Source organism: Hemicordylus capensis, chromosome 1 (genome assembly GCF_027244095.1).
Source record: "Hemicordylus capensis ecotype Gifberg chromosome 1, rHemCap1.1.pri, whole genome shotgun sequence".
In the NCBI taxonomy this organism is placed as follows: domain Eukaryota; kingdom Metazoa; phylum Chordata; class Lepidosauria; order Squamata; family Cordylidae; genus Hemicordylus; species Hemicordylus capensis.
In genome coordinates, this window is record NC_069657.1 from 189,977,552 (window position 1) to 189,992,419 (window position 14,868).

The 14,868-nt window shown below is 45.8% G+C and overlaps 1 protein-coding gene across 14 annotated transcripts in view; it reads right to left on the reverse strand.

The window, feature by feature from the left end:
• KCNH7 (potassium voltage-gated channel subfamily H member 7) overlaps window positions 1-14,868 on the reverse strand; it is a 440,460-nt gene that overhangs the window by 308,839 nt on the left and 116,753 nt on the right. Inside the window, exon 1 of one of the 14 annotated variants that reach the window (XM_053261681.1) lies at window positions 4,228-4,338. The exons of the other annotated variants lie outside the window; for them this stretch is intronic. The gene's annotated coding sequence lies outside the window, so the exon portion shown is untranslated. Of the gene's footprint in view, window positions 1-4,227; window positions 4,339-14,868 lie in introns of those variants that run through there. 14 annotated transcript variants of the gene reach the window in all.

The following is a 14,868-nucleotide window of genomic DNA, read 5'->3' on the forward strand; positions in this document are numbered from 1 at the left end:
AGGATTTCCCTTTACAAGAGGGCCATTCCCTATAGTAAGGCCGGCGGGGGTGGGGGGAGAGAAAGCGTACTTCATACCTTATCTGCAATGGTGGAGACATCGGAGGTGGCAGGCCTCTGAACTGGCCTCCTGAAAGGCAGCCTGGGCCAGATGTGGCCCAGTTCAGGCCATTTCTGTGACCGCTGTAGCTGGGGCAGATAAAGAAATCTCCCCTCCTAAGCTCCTTAACAAAACCTTGGTGAAGCTGCTGCCACTCAGCACAGACAATTCTGAGCTAGGTGAGGGGGCCACATGCCCTGGGAAGGCCATGGTGAGCACAGTGCTCAAATTATGTCAGGAAAGGCAGAGCCCTTAACAAACAAGTCCCTCTGCATCCCAATTTTAGAAGAAACAGCGAACCCCCTCCCAAGCCTTTTAAAGACAGTAGTGAAGAAATCTGTCACAAAATGTAAGGGGCTGGGCTATTCTCCCCCGCCCCCACTGGGAGCAGAGGGGCAGGGAGGGAGAGATTGGAGCCCAGCCCCTTACATTTTGTGATAGACTTCTTCACTACTGTTTTTAAAAGGCTTGGGAGGGGGTTAGCTTTTTCTTCTAAAGTTGGGATGCAGTGGGACTTGTTTGTTAAGAGCTCTCTGCCTTTCCTGACATAATTTGAGCACTGTGCTCACCATGGCCTTCCCAGGGCACTGTGCTCATCATGACCATGGCCTTCCCAGGGCATGTATACTGCATAGCTTCCCCAGGCCATATATATCCCAGCATTTCCAGGGCATATATATTGTACAGCCTTTTTGCATAGCAATAATGTATAGCAATAATGTTGGTGCTGCGAGAGCACATGAAGCTGTTGGGAGTTTTTCATTGTGACGCCAAAATATTTTTTACGGACAGCGTGTAACCCTATTAGTATATATGTGAAACAAAGACTTTTGGTCCTAATGTGCATCAATTTGCAGTACTGCATCTGCTCTGTTATTCTGTTGCTCAGTTACCCAGTTTAGAGAGATCATGTTGGAATTCTTGCCACTCTGCTTGAGATTTTACCATACTGAATGATTTGGTGTCAGCTCTATACTTTCCTCTCATTGCACATCATCTTTGTATAGCTTATATAGCACATACTTAAACAGAGTTTATATGAAGCTGCCTTATATTGAGTCAAACCCTTGATTAATCTAGCTCAGCATTGTCTACTACACTGATTGGTATCAGCTCTCCAGGATTTCAGACAAGAGTCTTTTCCAGCTCTACTGGGAGATGCCAGAAATTGAAAGTAGGAACTTGGGCATGCAAAGCCATTGACCCTACCATTGCCCCATTCCCTTCAAGCTCTTTGTAGGCTCGTAGACACACAATGTAATTCAAATTAGGGGTGTGCACAAAACTGGTTTGCCTGGTTCACTTTGAGTCCCAACTGGCCTCATACCGAACTGGGCATGTTCAGTTCCCCCTCCCCCCGAACAGACCACCCCCGGCTCAGCTCGAATTCAAGCTGGTTTGGGGGTTCAACAGTTAGAGAAATAAACAACACACTGCCTCTAGGGGGTGCTGCAGTGGCTGCGGGGGGTGGTCCTCTGGCAGTGCTCCCCTGGCCTCCTCATGGCCTCCGTAGATGCCATTTCAGCCCATTTTCGGGCCGTTGCGGCCCTTGTGGCAGCCATTCTGGAAACTGCTACACCTGCGCCCTGGCCATTTGTGTGGCCTGGGTCATGACCTGGCCATACAAATGGCCAGGGCACATGTATGGTGGCCTCCAAAATTGCCACTGCCACATCAGAAAAGGCCCAAATGACCCAAAAATGGGCTGAAATGGCCCTATGGAGACTGAGGAAGGGCCGGGGGGGAACCCCTGGAGACTTCCCCCCGCAACTGGGGAGCACTCCTGGAGGTGGTGAGGTGTGTGTGTGTGTGTGTGTGTGTATGTATGTGTGTGTATATATATATATATATCTATATATATATCTATATCTATATCTATATATATATATATAGAGAGAGAGAGAGAGAGAGAGAGAGAGATCCCGGGGGGTGGGGTTCAGCTCTACCTTGATCAGCTCATGGGCAAGCCTTGAAGCCGGACCAGTTCAGTGGTGAATTAGCTCAAGGTCGAGCCAGTTCACACATCCCTACTTCAAATGGCAATGTTTTGGATTTTACAATGCATTTAGAACATTCCATTTAATGTGCATTCGGATAGGTGCATCTATGTGCCCACATGCTATCAACTTAGAAGCAGTATCTCTGGAAGGACCTAATTACTGAGAGCCACTTAAAGCTGCCTGCTTCATCAGAGGAGGTGATCAATTGTAGTCTGACAATGCAATGTTACCAGAGCATAATTTATCCAGATTTCTGATCCAATGCAGGGAAATTGTTGCACTGGGCTTAACTGCTGGGTCAGAAGGTGCCTTATGATACTTCTCCTGACAATTCTTCTTTTCTCTTCTCAGTGTGTATTGAGTATATTATACATTGCTGCACGCTCTGAACATTTATGATGCCCATTATGTCTTTTATTTTACTCAAACATGTACTACATGGATACTTAGGTTTGTATTGTTATCTACAACTGGTGCATGTAATTTGGCTGATGTGTTAGAGGCTTTTCCTATGTGTTTTGCACATCTCCCATGTGTTTTGCATGCTTTCAAATTCATGCAAGGATATGTTACATCACAATGTTTTTTAATGGACTCCAGGATTTTGTTGTTGGTATAAATAATCCTCCTCAAATCTGCTTGAAATATCCTTTTGTTATAAATAAAACAAAAACAACCCTAAAGCACTTGTGTGCTAATCTTACAGGCAGAATTTTATCCCTCATCATAATGACCTTCATAAACTGGCATGCAAAGATAAGCAGTGCACACCTGAGTCACTGGAAATACGTAATTGATCTCAGGAAATGCTCCCCTCCCATCCCCTCAAATTTTGCAAGCTTCCGGCTCTGAAGTAGGGTGCAGAGATCTGTGAGGCGTTGAATTTCTGATCCCTGGGGGTGGGGCATTGTCCACCCCTTTCTGAGTTCCTAAAGTATTTGTTGGCATGTGATAATTTGCTGTGATCATATACATTCTCAAAAATATAAGCACAACCATATAGGCATACATGTCATACACACACAGAGGCGCTCTTAACTCTGGACCCGGGCTGAAGTCCAGGGCCTCCTTAGCCCCCAAATCCTCTCTAGTCTGTCCTGGGTGGTGTGGTCGCCTGGCCGAGCATGATAAAGCTTAATTTGCAGGGGATGGGGGGCCCTTCAGAGGCTTTTAGGTCGAGGCTCCAAAATTATCTAGTTGCACCTGTACGTGTGTGTACACACACACACACACAAGTTGTTCCAAAATTGATTACTCATCTTATCAAGCACAACTAAATACAAGTAGTAGGTACTACAGCAGGGGCGTAGCAAGGTTGGAGTGGGCCCAGAGACAAGATTTTAAAATGCCCCCCCCCAAAGTCCAGGGCCTCCGCACACCCCAGGCCCCCAAGGATTTAAGTCTGATATTCCAAAATAAGTATGCTGCCTGCAAATACAATTCACTGAATACACACACACGTCACAATATATAGTGATATACATTGAGTACTATACATTTGTATTACTTTTAATGCCTAGAACACACTAGAAAGATGAATTATTAAAATGGGCCCCTCGCTGCAGATTAGCAAAGGAGCCTTTCAACCATGCAGGGTGAACCTATGTTTGTTTTCTCAGAATTCTGAACAAATTCAGTCAAGTTTGATTCCAGGAGGTTTTTCACAGGAGGCTTTTAAAGCCCTTTAAGACACATCTCCTCTGGAATGGAGGTGCTGCATTCACATGTTGGCCAGATTGACCCTGAAGTCCCTGCAAGTTATTGGGGAGCAGTTCACACACAAGAAAAATAAAATAAAAGCACCACACATGCTTCACAGTTCTCACTCAGACCTTCTGGGTTGCAAAACAACTTGAACATAAGTGCATTTATAAATAAATGAATGAATAAATAAAATTAATAAAATACTGTTCCAGAAGTTTTTGCAATTTTCTGCCATGAAACAAGCCACTTATAGGACTTTTTAGATAGTTTTTTTTAAGTCAGCAAATTTTCCAAGCTGTTTCAAAATAAATATTCAGAGACTTCTCGGTCCCCCCCCCCCATATCCAAGCCCTATGGCAAGCAGATCCCTATATATGGGGGGGGGGGCGGGAAAGGTAACCACAAAAAGGAGTTCACACTCTACCTGGCAAATGCTGGTCTGGGTTAAGCAGGGCAGCAAGGGGTCTTCTGCTGCAGAGAACACTCTGGCTGCCTCCTCCTTCCTGGCTGGCTTGGGCCCTACTCGAGTTCAGGCTTCACTGCGGCCTACACGGAGGCCTCCGTGGAAGCCCCGCCCACCCGCCGATCAGCTGAGAGGCGGCAGAAAAGGAGCTCTTTGCCGCTTGCCTGCTGCTTCGATTGCGGGCCAGCAGAACAAGCAGGAGAGACGGCGAAGAGGGCAAGTGGCTGAGAGGCTATGGGGCTGGGCAGGGGGCAATGGGGAGTCACATGAGGTGCCTCTGGGGTGCCCCTCCAGGCAGTGGGGCCCCCAGACAACGGTCTCCCCTTGCCCTATCATTGTTACGCGCCTGTACTACAGAACAGCAGATTCAAGATAACCAGCTCTCAGTGAATTGCAGATTCACTTGGCATCCCAAGGAGGTGCAGTAATGTGAGTAGGGCCTATAGCTCAGTGGTAGAGCATGTGCATGCATGCCTAAGGTGCCGTATTCAATCCCAAATTAAAAGGGACTGGGTGGGTAACTGCTGCCACTCAGAGTAGACAATACTGGGCCAGGTGGAGAAATGATCTGACTCAGTATAGGTAGCTTCATGTGTATGTGTTTTAATATGTAATTATCAGCGGACATAACCATATGGCCAATTCGCCATATTCAACAAAACACAAGTTTGCATACCAGCCCACTACCTGCCCCACTATGGTGTATGTGGTTTTAAGATTTGTACTATGCATTTAAGTGGTTTAGAAATGTAAGACAGCTGAAGGGAGCCAGTAGATAAAAAGGGCAGGAAGCAGCAGAAGGGAGCTTACTCAGCTCTGACTGTGTGTGTTATGGCTTGTGGGAACTGCTCTTCATAAAAGTATTTTGTGGACCTTTCTACTGTCTTGTCTTGGATATAACACCCACCTGCTAACTTGGCAAAGAGGCATCTTTTAATGTGGTGATTCTCTTTATTTAGCAGGGGGAGAGTAACTGGCCCTATCCACCCCCAGCACAATACCTCCAGTGACTGTTGCTGGTGTCTATCTGATGTTTCTTTTAGATTGTGAGAGCTTTGGTGACAGGGATCCATAATCTTGTCTGTCTGTCTATCTATCTATCTATCTATCTATCTATCTATCTATCTATCTATCTATCTATCATTTCTCTGTGTAAACTGCCCTAAGCCATTTTTGGAAGGGCGGTATAGAAATTGAATTAATAATAATAATAATAATAATAATAATAATAATAATAATAATATTACACCAGATATAACTGTAGTCGAGAAGAAAGAAAAACAAGTTAAAATAATCAACATAGCAATACCAGGGGATAGCAGAATAGAAGAAAAAGAAATAGAAAAAATAACAAAATACAAAGATCTACAAATTGAAATTGAAAGGCTGTGGCAGAAAAAAACCAAAATAATCTCAGTGGTAATTGGTGCCCTAGGTGCAATTCCAAAAAAACTTGAAGAGCACCTCAACACCATAGGGGCCACAGAAATCACCATCAGCCAATTACAAAAAGCAAATTTACTGGGAACAGCCTATATTCTGCGACGATATCTATAATAATAGCAACAACATTGATAATAAAATTCAGCCATCCCAGGTTCTTGGGAAGGACTCGATGTCTGGATAAAACAAACCAGTCAATAACACCTGTCTGACTGTGTAAATAAAAGATGATGGAAGAGGAAGAGGAAGAGGAAGATACTCCCAAGGTGAAAGTGCTATAGAACAGTTTATGTTCAGATCATTACATGACAGAAATAAATAATAAACATTGGATGTGCACATAGGAACCTCAGTTCTCAATCCTTGTGTGCCTAGCCTAATCTGATCATCTTATTTCAGATTGATGGGAGCTTTGTCATAGTTCTATGGAAATCGTTTTGAGAACTTTCTAAACACACACACTCACGCTTACTATTATGAAGCAATTTTTTTAGGGCACAGTTTTCCTGCTGGCCATTGGTACTAACCCATCTTTGCCAATTTATGTCAGATTTGGCTCAGCTCAACTTGGCTGATGCAGACAACCACATTGGAACCATAATCTCCCAACATTTTGATTTTTCCTTTAAAGAAGCCGGGCAAGGAGGGGGCTGCAATTTAATTTTGACAGGAACAGAAGAAGTTTAACCCCTTTCTTCTCTGCCATTTGCTTCATCAAAATTGGTTTTTGAAGCTGCTGTTAACTCAAGGCTAAGATTTTTGGTATCTCAAATCTAGACTCTGGGAAGGAGGGATGTTAGATACAAGGCATATGTGCTTGCAAGCAGTATTGCACGTCTTAATGGTAGGGATATGTGAGCTGGCTCGCTTTGAGCCTGGTTCAGCATTGAGCTGGCCCAGTTCGGGTGGTCCGAGCTCAAACCGGACAGCCCCCAGTTCTAAGAACAGGCTCACAGGCTGGCTCAGAGTAATACTTGCAAAGAGGAATCCTGCTAGGATTCTCCTTTACAAGTAAAGGGGAACTCCCCAGCCTGAGGAGGGGGTGGCAGTGAAAAGGGAATTTTTACCATTAGTTCTTCACCAGTGGGGATGCTGGAAGTGGCAACATCAGAGGTGGCTGGTGGCAGGGGCTATTCCCACTGCCGGCCTCCCAAATCACAGGCTGGGGTGGCAGTGGCCTAGTTCAGGTCTCCACAGATGCATGGAGGCCATTAGCATTGCCATGTAATTTTCATGAAGTATTGGGGTGCGCTGAGGACATTTGTGTTATGTGATTTGTGTGGTGACGCAAATGGTCTCCGTGTATGCACAGAGGCCCAAACCTTGAGGGCTGGTGGGGGGAGTTAGAGGAGCCCCTCTGGTACCTCCGACATCATCATCACCACTTCCCCATCCCTGCCAGTGTGAAACTAACGGTAAAGATTCCCGGTCCAGTCTCCCCCCCCACCCACATTAGGCTAGGGAATCCCCTTATACTTCTAAAATCCTAGCCAGATTCCCCTTTAAAAGTATTAACTCTGAGTCGCCCACGAGCCAGCTCGGTCTGGTTCTGTGGCCGAACACAACCAGACCCAGTTGGATCAAGCTTGAGCCCAGACTGGGCCAGGTTGGTTCAAGTTCAGTCCGGATTAGAACTGAGCTGGCTGAAGAGCCAGCTTGCACACCCCTACTTACTGGTAACTGGTCCATTACCTGTCAAAACCCAAGGTTTCTGAAAGTGTGGTTAATGACAGGAAGCAATGGTGATCCAAAAAGCACTCTCTCTTACTTTAAGCTGGAGTTAAAGTTACATGGGAAGAGGATTATGCAAGATTGGAGAAGGAGAAGTAGCACAGAGGAATTAACTGGGGGAAAAGTTTATAGGGGAAAATTTGGCACAGGAGCGATATGCTAACACTAGGGGTATGCACGAACCAAAAATCATGGTTTGGCTAGAGTTCGAATAGAATTCAAGCCAAACCATATGCTGCTGAACCGGTTCAATCAAACTGACTGGCCGGTTCATTTGACCAAACCAGTTCAGAGGCTAATACTTGTAAAGGGGAATCCAGTAAGAATTCCCCTTTACAAGCACAGGCGTGGGGAACCCTGGCTCATGTTAAGGGGCAGCCTGGGGGTGAGGGGTGGCAAACAAGGTACTTAAAGGGTCTGCTTACCCACCAAGCGTGCTGCATGCACCGCCACTCGTTGCCCCCCCCCCCGGCGTAGCCCGTAGCTAAAGCACACACAATTTTCTCTCCTTTACCAAGCTGACCACTCAGCAGTGGCTCAGTTCCAGGCTCAGTGCTTGCGCAGGTGTCGGAACCAAGCCACTCACCGGGTGGCCAGAACCTAAGGGGTATACTCATGAGTCAAATGGGCCGTAACCCAAAATTTGGCTTTTAAGAAGCCAAATCTGGCAACAGAGCAGTGCCAAGTAAAGGCGGCTTGATAAAGGAGGGAGGATCATGCGTGCTTTAGCTATGGCTGTGCTGGGGGCGGGGGAGCAGTGGCATGGGAAGCACACTTGACAGGTAAGTAGACCTATGTCGGGGGGGGGGGGGGAAGCAACATCCCTAAGCTTAGTCTGGTGCAATTGGCTGCCGTGGTGTCACTGGATCAGTCCTCCCTCTAGATCATAGCAATAATAGTAAAAAGTTGTGTATGGGTAAATTCACTAAGGACTGTATTCTACAAAGCAAACTTATGATAGATAAATATCAGTAGTTGGGCAAATGCCAGGGAAGAGAGAGGGTGAGTAATATATACGCCTTACTCTGTCTGCTGGCAACCGAAAAGGTCATGCTTGAGTTCTACTTGCTGCAATATTTTTATAGATGTGTCATTTCTCTATTTAGCCAGGCTCTTTTGGATAATGGTTAGAGAATATAGGGGAAACAGTCTGTATTGTATGCATTCTAAGACTATGAACGGTTCACAACATGCAGCCATTACAGTAACCAGAAATCACAGAATGAAAGGAACTGAAAAGAAGAAGAAAAATAGAGAGCAACAGCATCTTAAGGCACATTCAAAGCCTCGGCATACTGTTTTACAGTACAGTGCTGCTTTCTGGTCTTGAGTAGTGGATTTTCTGCAAACGATTTGATTGCACATTATGGGTGCAATCCTATCCTTAAAAAACAAAAATGGTTCAAGTGGCATAAGATCTGGCATAAGCCCTCAGTCAGTGGAAACTGCAATACATCTCCATTGTCATCATGACACTGGCACAACTCAAGTTGGTGGAGGCTTCAAAATGGCAGAGACATAAGCGTGTCAAGGCTGGGATAGGGAGGAGCTAACTTTGACTAAATCCTATATCTATGCCTGTCATGCCCTTAAGACAACATAATGTTATGCTAACTCAAGATATAGTGTAAGTGTAAATAGTGTAAATCTCCCTCTGAACATAATAGCGAGCAGAAGACCCACTGCCACCCTTGTCACTTCCTGCTTTACCCACCTCACCATGATGGACTACAGGATTTGGTTCAAAGTTAGTCCAAATTACAACACACGTACCTCAGTACTTCTGACTGAAAGCCCTTGACTCAGATGACAGTGTAATACAGGAGTGGAGCCAGGCTGGCGGGCAGCCCATGTGCTGCCACTGCTGTGGCCCTCTGGCCCTGTCCCCTGCACCTGACATCAGACGTGCCTGGCTAACCATGCCCCTGCATCTGATGTCAGACTCGGGTGTGTGGTCTCCCTTCTAAATGGGGCCACGCAGCCCCGTTTGGAAATGAAATTGGCCTGTGCTGTTTTGAGCAGCGCGGGCCGATCTCTCTCCTAAACGGGGCCGCGCAGGCCGATCTCTCTCCTAAATGGAGCTGCGGAGCTGCATTGGCAGCAGAACCAGGAGCGGCTCTCCCTGCGAGTTGCTCTGGCCACGCTGCCAACACAGTGTGGGCTGATTTCGGCTCCAAACTGGGCCGTGCGATCCCGTTTGGGACTGAAATAAGCCTCAAGCCTGACATCAGATGCAGGGGGACGTGTCTGGGGCTGCGCTCGCAGCCCCTGATTGGGCATGGCCCAGGTTCTTTGAACCTGTTCAACCAATGGTGGCTCCGCCCCTGGTGTGATATACTTTTGTTTAGTGGGTTCCAAGGGAGTATTCACTCAGACCGTAGAGGCTTGCATGGTCCATTATCTTTAGTCAGCATCAGCCAGCGAGAGGGATTCTTAAAATAGTGTCACTTTATTAAAACTAAACAAAAACATGAAGATACTACATACTACTAGCAGGCAGAGGTGGCCCTTGTTATCCGCAATCCCAGCACCCGAGGTTTCACGTATCCATCACTGAGTTATATAGACCCAACCTTGTTATCTGTGGTTCAAAAAAATAGGTAAAATATTCACCTATTCACAGTTCTTGGGTGGCCAGAAATGACTTCCAATGTCATTTCCAGCCACCATTTTGCCACAAGGAGCCATTTTGTGGCTTTTAAATAATGCACACAATTTTCCACAAAAATTAGGGGGGGCGGCGTGGCGGCATTGCTGGACGAGACCTGGAGAGCATGGTGCAATACTTTATGGCTCTTTTTTCTGCCTCCTTTGCACTTCTTAAGCCATTTTTTAATCTCAAGGAACCTAACCCATTGACTCATGGTCTCATTATCTCTCATTATTTGTCACCCACAGTTATGGGCCATATCAGAACTCCCACAGATAATGAGGGCCACCTGTATATAAAGGAGACTTCTTCTAACCACACTCACAGAGTAGTCAGAGGGAACCTGGGTAACTGCATTCTAGTCTTCCTAAAGGCACATTACACATATGCCACAGAGTGCATGGCATAATGCTATATTTCTCTGGCTTCATGTCATGCACAGTTACAGCACACTTTGGTGAAATTTGGTGATGACAGCCATGGAGAAAGGGCATTTTGCACAAGAAGAGAGCACTTTACACACACTGCCTGCTGCCCTCAGAAAATATATTTGGGAAGCACACTTTGCTAACATTTGTCTTCTCAGGACCGCTACAGGAACTCTGCTTCAGAAGACTCCGTAAACAACTGCCCAGCAGCCAACGGGGGTTGCAAGGACAATGTACCCCACACAATAAGCAAATGGTGGGGAGGAATACCATGCTTCAGAGTATTAATGCTGCAAATATCTCTTATGTCTCTCCTCCCCACATCACTATTGTCATCTATTCCTTGATTAAGCTGTGTTGGCTAAACATTCCTTCTTACCTTAACAGGTAAGAGCAATGCATCTCACACAGGAGACACAAAGGAAGTATGTGCTCTCTGTTAGTGAATGCCAGACACTCTATTCCATCCATGGCTACTGCTGGACAAACACTCACAAGGCCTTTTGTTTTTTCCAGACTTCAGCTTGGCCACAGGGAGCCACTACAAACTGACTTTTACTGCAACTCCTTATAGGAGAGGGAAGGGGACTATCCTGAACCTGAACTCCTTTTTTCTCTCAACAGAAGACAGGGAGTCTTGGTCAAGGCACTCCATAAACAACAGCACTGGCATAGTCAGCAGAGTGGTAGTCTGTGTTCTGCCCCGCCGGTGGCCCGCCCTTTGCACATGATGTCATGCACCAAGGGGGAGGGGCCCGGGCTCCACAGAGGGCACACAAGTCCTCCCAAACTCATTTGCAGCCAGCGCTTGTTTTTGGCTGTGTTTATTATCCCAAAGGGAAATAAACACAGCCAGTAGCAAGTGCTGGCTGCAAATGAGCTTGGGAAGGCTCGCATGGGCTTTGTGCGTTATGTCATGTGCAATGGGTGCTTTGGTGGCCCTTTCATTGGCGGCTTGGGTTCTGTGAACCTGTTTACTCAATGGTGGCTCCACCCCTGCACAACAGGTGGCATCACTTTCACTCAGATACTCACTCACAAGCAACCAACAATGCATCCAGATCCAGAGCGTTTGTGTTGCTGGCACTTTTATTCTTTAAATTTTGTTTGCTTTTCATTCACTGGTCTAATTTTTCTGCTAGAGGCTTTCCCACTGAATTGTTAGCAATCAGTGATTGTGTTATTAGGAGATGTCTGCTGTGTACTGTTGCTTTCAAATTCCAAAAGCCTGGATGCAAAAAGACCTGCGTATTGTTATTGTTCTCCCTCAAAAAGAATTAGTGAGTAATGTATAACATATGGGCCTGTAGTGTGTAGCTAGGGGTTAACAGGGCCTGGAAATCCACAGAAGCCCTGTGATTGGTAGCCAGGTACATCCCACTAATAATCAAATTTAAAGGGTTTTTTCCTCCCTTTTTGGGAGGAGGGGTCAATAGCTGAGTTTAGTTTAGAGCTACTTTCTGTTTGGTGGTGAAGTCTGTTGGAAGCTGAACACAGAGCAGCCTGAAAAGGCTGGGTTCATGCTCTTTCCCTCAGGTCCTCAGTGGGAGGCCTGGACAGACAACGCTGAAGGAAAAGCTACAGAAAAAGAAAACCTTTAAGGAAGAACTGCCATCTGAAAAAGAAAAAAAAAACAGTGGTCGGAAAAGTTATTAGTTAGACATTGTGTTAGGTTATTTCTTCTTTTGTTTTGGTGTGCCTGCTAACTGATTTGTTTTTCCTCTTACAATCAAGTGCTCCAGAGAATTAAACTCTTTTTCTTCTATATGTTTGGAATGCTGTGCGGGAAAGGGGAGAGACGTTCCCTAGCATAATGTTAACGAGCCTTGCAGCCTAGGGGTCACCAATTGCACCTGTCCTCTGAGGGTTCTTTATTGATTTGAGTTGGAGGGTGGGTGGTCTAGGTCTCCTACTCAGAGGCGTAACTATGGGGGGGCAGGGGGGGCACGTGCCCCGGGCGCCATCTTTTCTGGTCACGTGGGGGGCGCCGCCATGACAATTTTTTTTTAATTTTTTAAAAAATTATTTGTTAATACAAATGTTTCCTGCTCAGTGCAGCAGTGCTGCAGCAGTCAAGGGAGCGCGTCAGTGCCCCCTCCCCCATGAGCGGTCCCTTCCACGCCGCCCGCGCCCCCCACCATTGCTTTGCTGGCACCTGGCGGCCAGTCAGTGGCCTGGCTTGGCGGCGGCGGGCGCTTGTGAGGAAAAACCTAAGTATAATGTAGTATGTTGGGGGGGTGGGGGGGCGCCATTTCAGTGCTTGCCCCGGGCGCCATTTCCCCTAGTTACGCCTCTGCTCCTACTCTACCCAATCCAGGGATACCTAAAGCAAAGGGGACTAAGGACCCTACCCTAAGGTGGCAGCAAGCATTACCAGCCTAGAGGACCAGTCCCTTTAGTGGGAGTCAATCCTTCAGTCACCCTGTAACCAGGGAGGGATCTACCCAGTGGGTCTGGGGGGGCACCCTGCTACACGGCCTCTGTATGACATGCACATGTAACATGTTCATTATGAGCACTGGGAGGGGACATGCCTGCTTGTTCACTGTGGGGATAACATCACCAACCCAGGTAAGAATATGAATCAGGACAAAAGCTTGATGGACTTCACAATGGCCAGCAAGATGTTTGTATCAAAATTCTGAAGTAATAAAACATGGCAGTACTTTACTGGCTTTTTCTCCCCCATAGTGGAGACAGTGGCAAGTTTAGTCTAGACAGAGAAATTCCTAAGGTTAAGCAGTAGTAATAATTAATAATAAAAAATTAACTATATTTATTAGCCACCCCAAAACGAATTGTTCTCTGGGCGACTTACAACACAATGTTAAAACATGAGATAAAAACACCCAACAAATTAAAATCATAACAGATTAAAAAAAGGGGGGGATACAAATACAAAACAAAAGACATTTTTTAAACAATTGGTTAAAATCAGATCAAAATTTAAAAGGTCTGAGTGAACAAAAAGGTCTTCACCTGGCATCTAATAGAACAAAATGATGAAGCCAGGCAAACCTCACTGGAAAGGCTATTCCATAAACGGGGTGTAACCGCTGAAAAGGCCCTCCCTAGTAGCCACCCGCCTCACCTCATCTGGCAGGGGAACTCGGAGCAGGGCCTCTGAAGATCTCACGGTCTGGGTTGGGACATATGGGGCAAGGAGCTCTTTCAAGTAACGTGGTCCCAAGCCATTTAGGGCTTTAAAGGTTAAAGCCAGCACTTTGAATTGGGCCCGGAAAGGGATTGGGAGCAGTGCAGCTGACAAAGCACTGGCATAATATGCTCAAAAGTCCAGTCCCAGTTAATAATCTTGCCGCCTGGCTAGCTGTCACAAGGGAACTTGTGGGGAAGCAACTGCCAGGAACCATAGTTGCTGACTCAGTTCAATTCTTAATAAGATGGCTTAGGCACTGATCCATACAAGTAGGAAAAATGTGATACTCTTTTTTTTTTTTTTAATATAAGCAGCAGGACACAATATTATTTTTGGGTGCTGCCTCGGGCAAAACATGTTCCATGTAGGACTTACTAGGTGGCATCATTATGGATTTGAGAGGGGGTGGGGGAGTTGAAACTACAGCAGAATTGAAACCCTTCATAAATTAGGTTTTATTCAGATACACCAAACCTTTCAATCGCAAGGATCCTTTATAAAATAATAGACTCATCAAACTTAAGTTGGAAGGGACCTTGGAGACCCACTTGTCCAACCCCCACCCCCCTGCCCGCTCAGAGCAAGAATCTACAGTATTCTGACAGATGTCTGTCCAGCCTCTATTTGAAAGCCTCTAAAGATGGAGAGTTCACCATTGTGCAAGGCAAACCATTCCACTGTCAAAGAGCTAGAGCAAAAGTGTGATTTCAAAAATTACATCCTAATGTAGCTAATGTGGCGACTACTCATTTTGACTCCTCTCTCTCCTTTCCCAAGAACATGTTTGGTTTGCATATTTTATCTGGATTATAAAATTTTTATTTATCACTTTGTCCTTGGGAGTCTTTGTTGCAGTATAGTCCTGATGTTAGGGGCAATGTCAGGAGATCACTGTTGTGTGCTGCTTATGAGCTTCCAGAGACACCTAGCCACCGCTAGAAAGAATGAGGGATTAAATGAGATTTTGGTCTTATATCTTAAATTCTTGTTTGTAATTTTAAAAAATGCCCAAAAGTCTTGTTTTGAATCATAATGGCTGCTCATCTCCCTTTGTCTTCGAGCTGAAAACTATCAGGAGACTTGAGTAAAACCACAGGAATGTTTAACATTGTTCTAGTAAGAACTAATCAGCCTACTTTCCTTTCACTGTCTCTACAACTGGACTAAATTTGGTTCAAACTGAGGTCCACAAG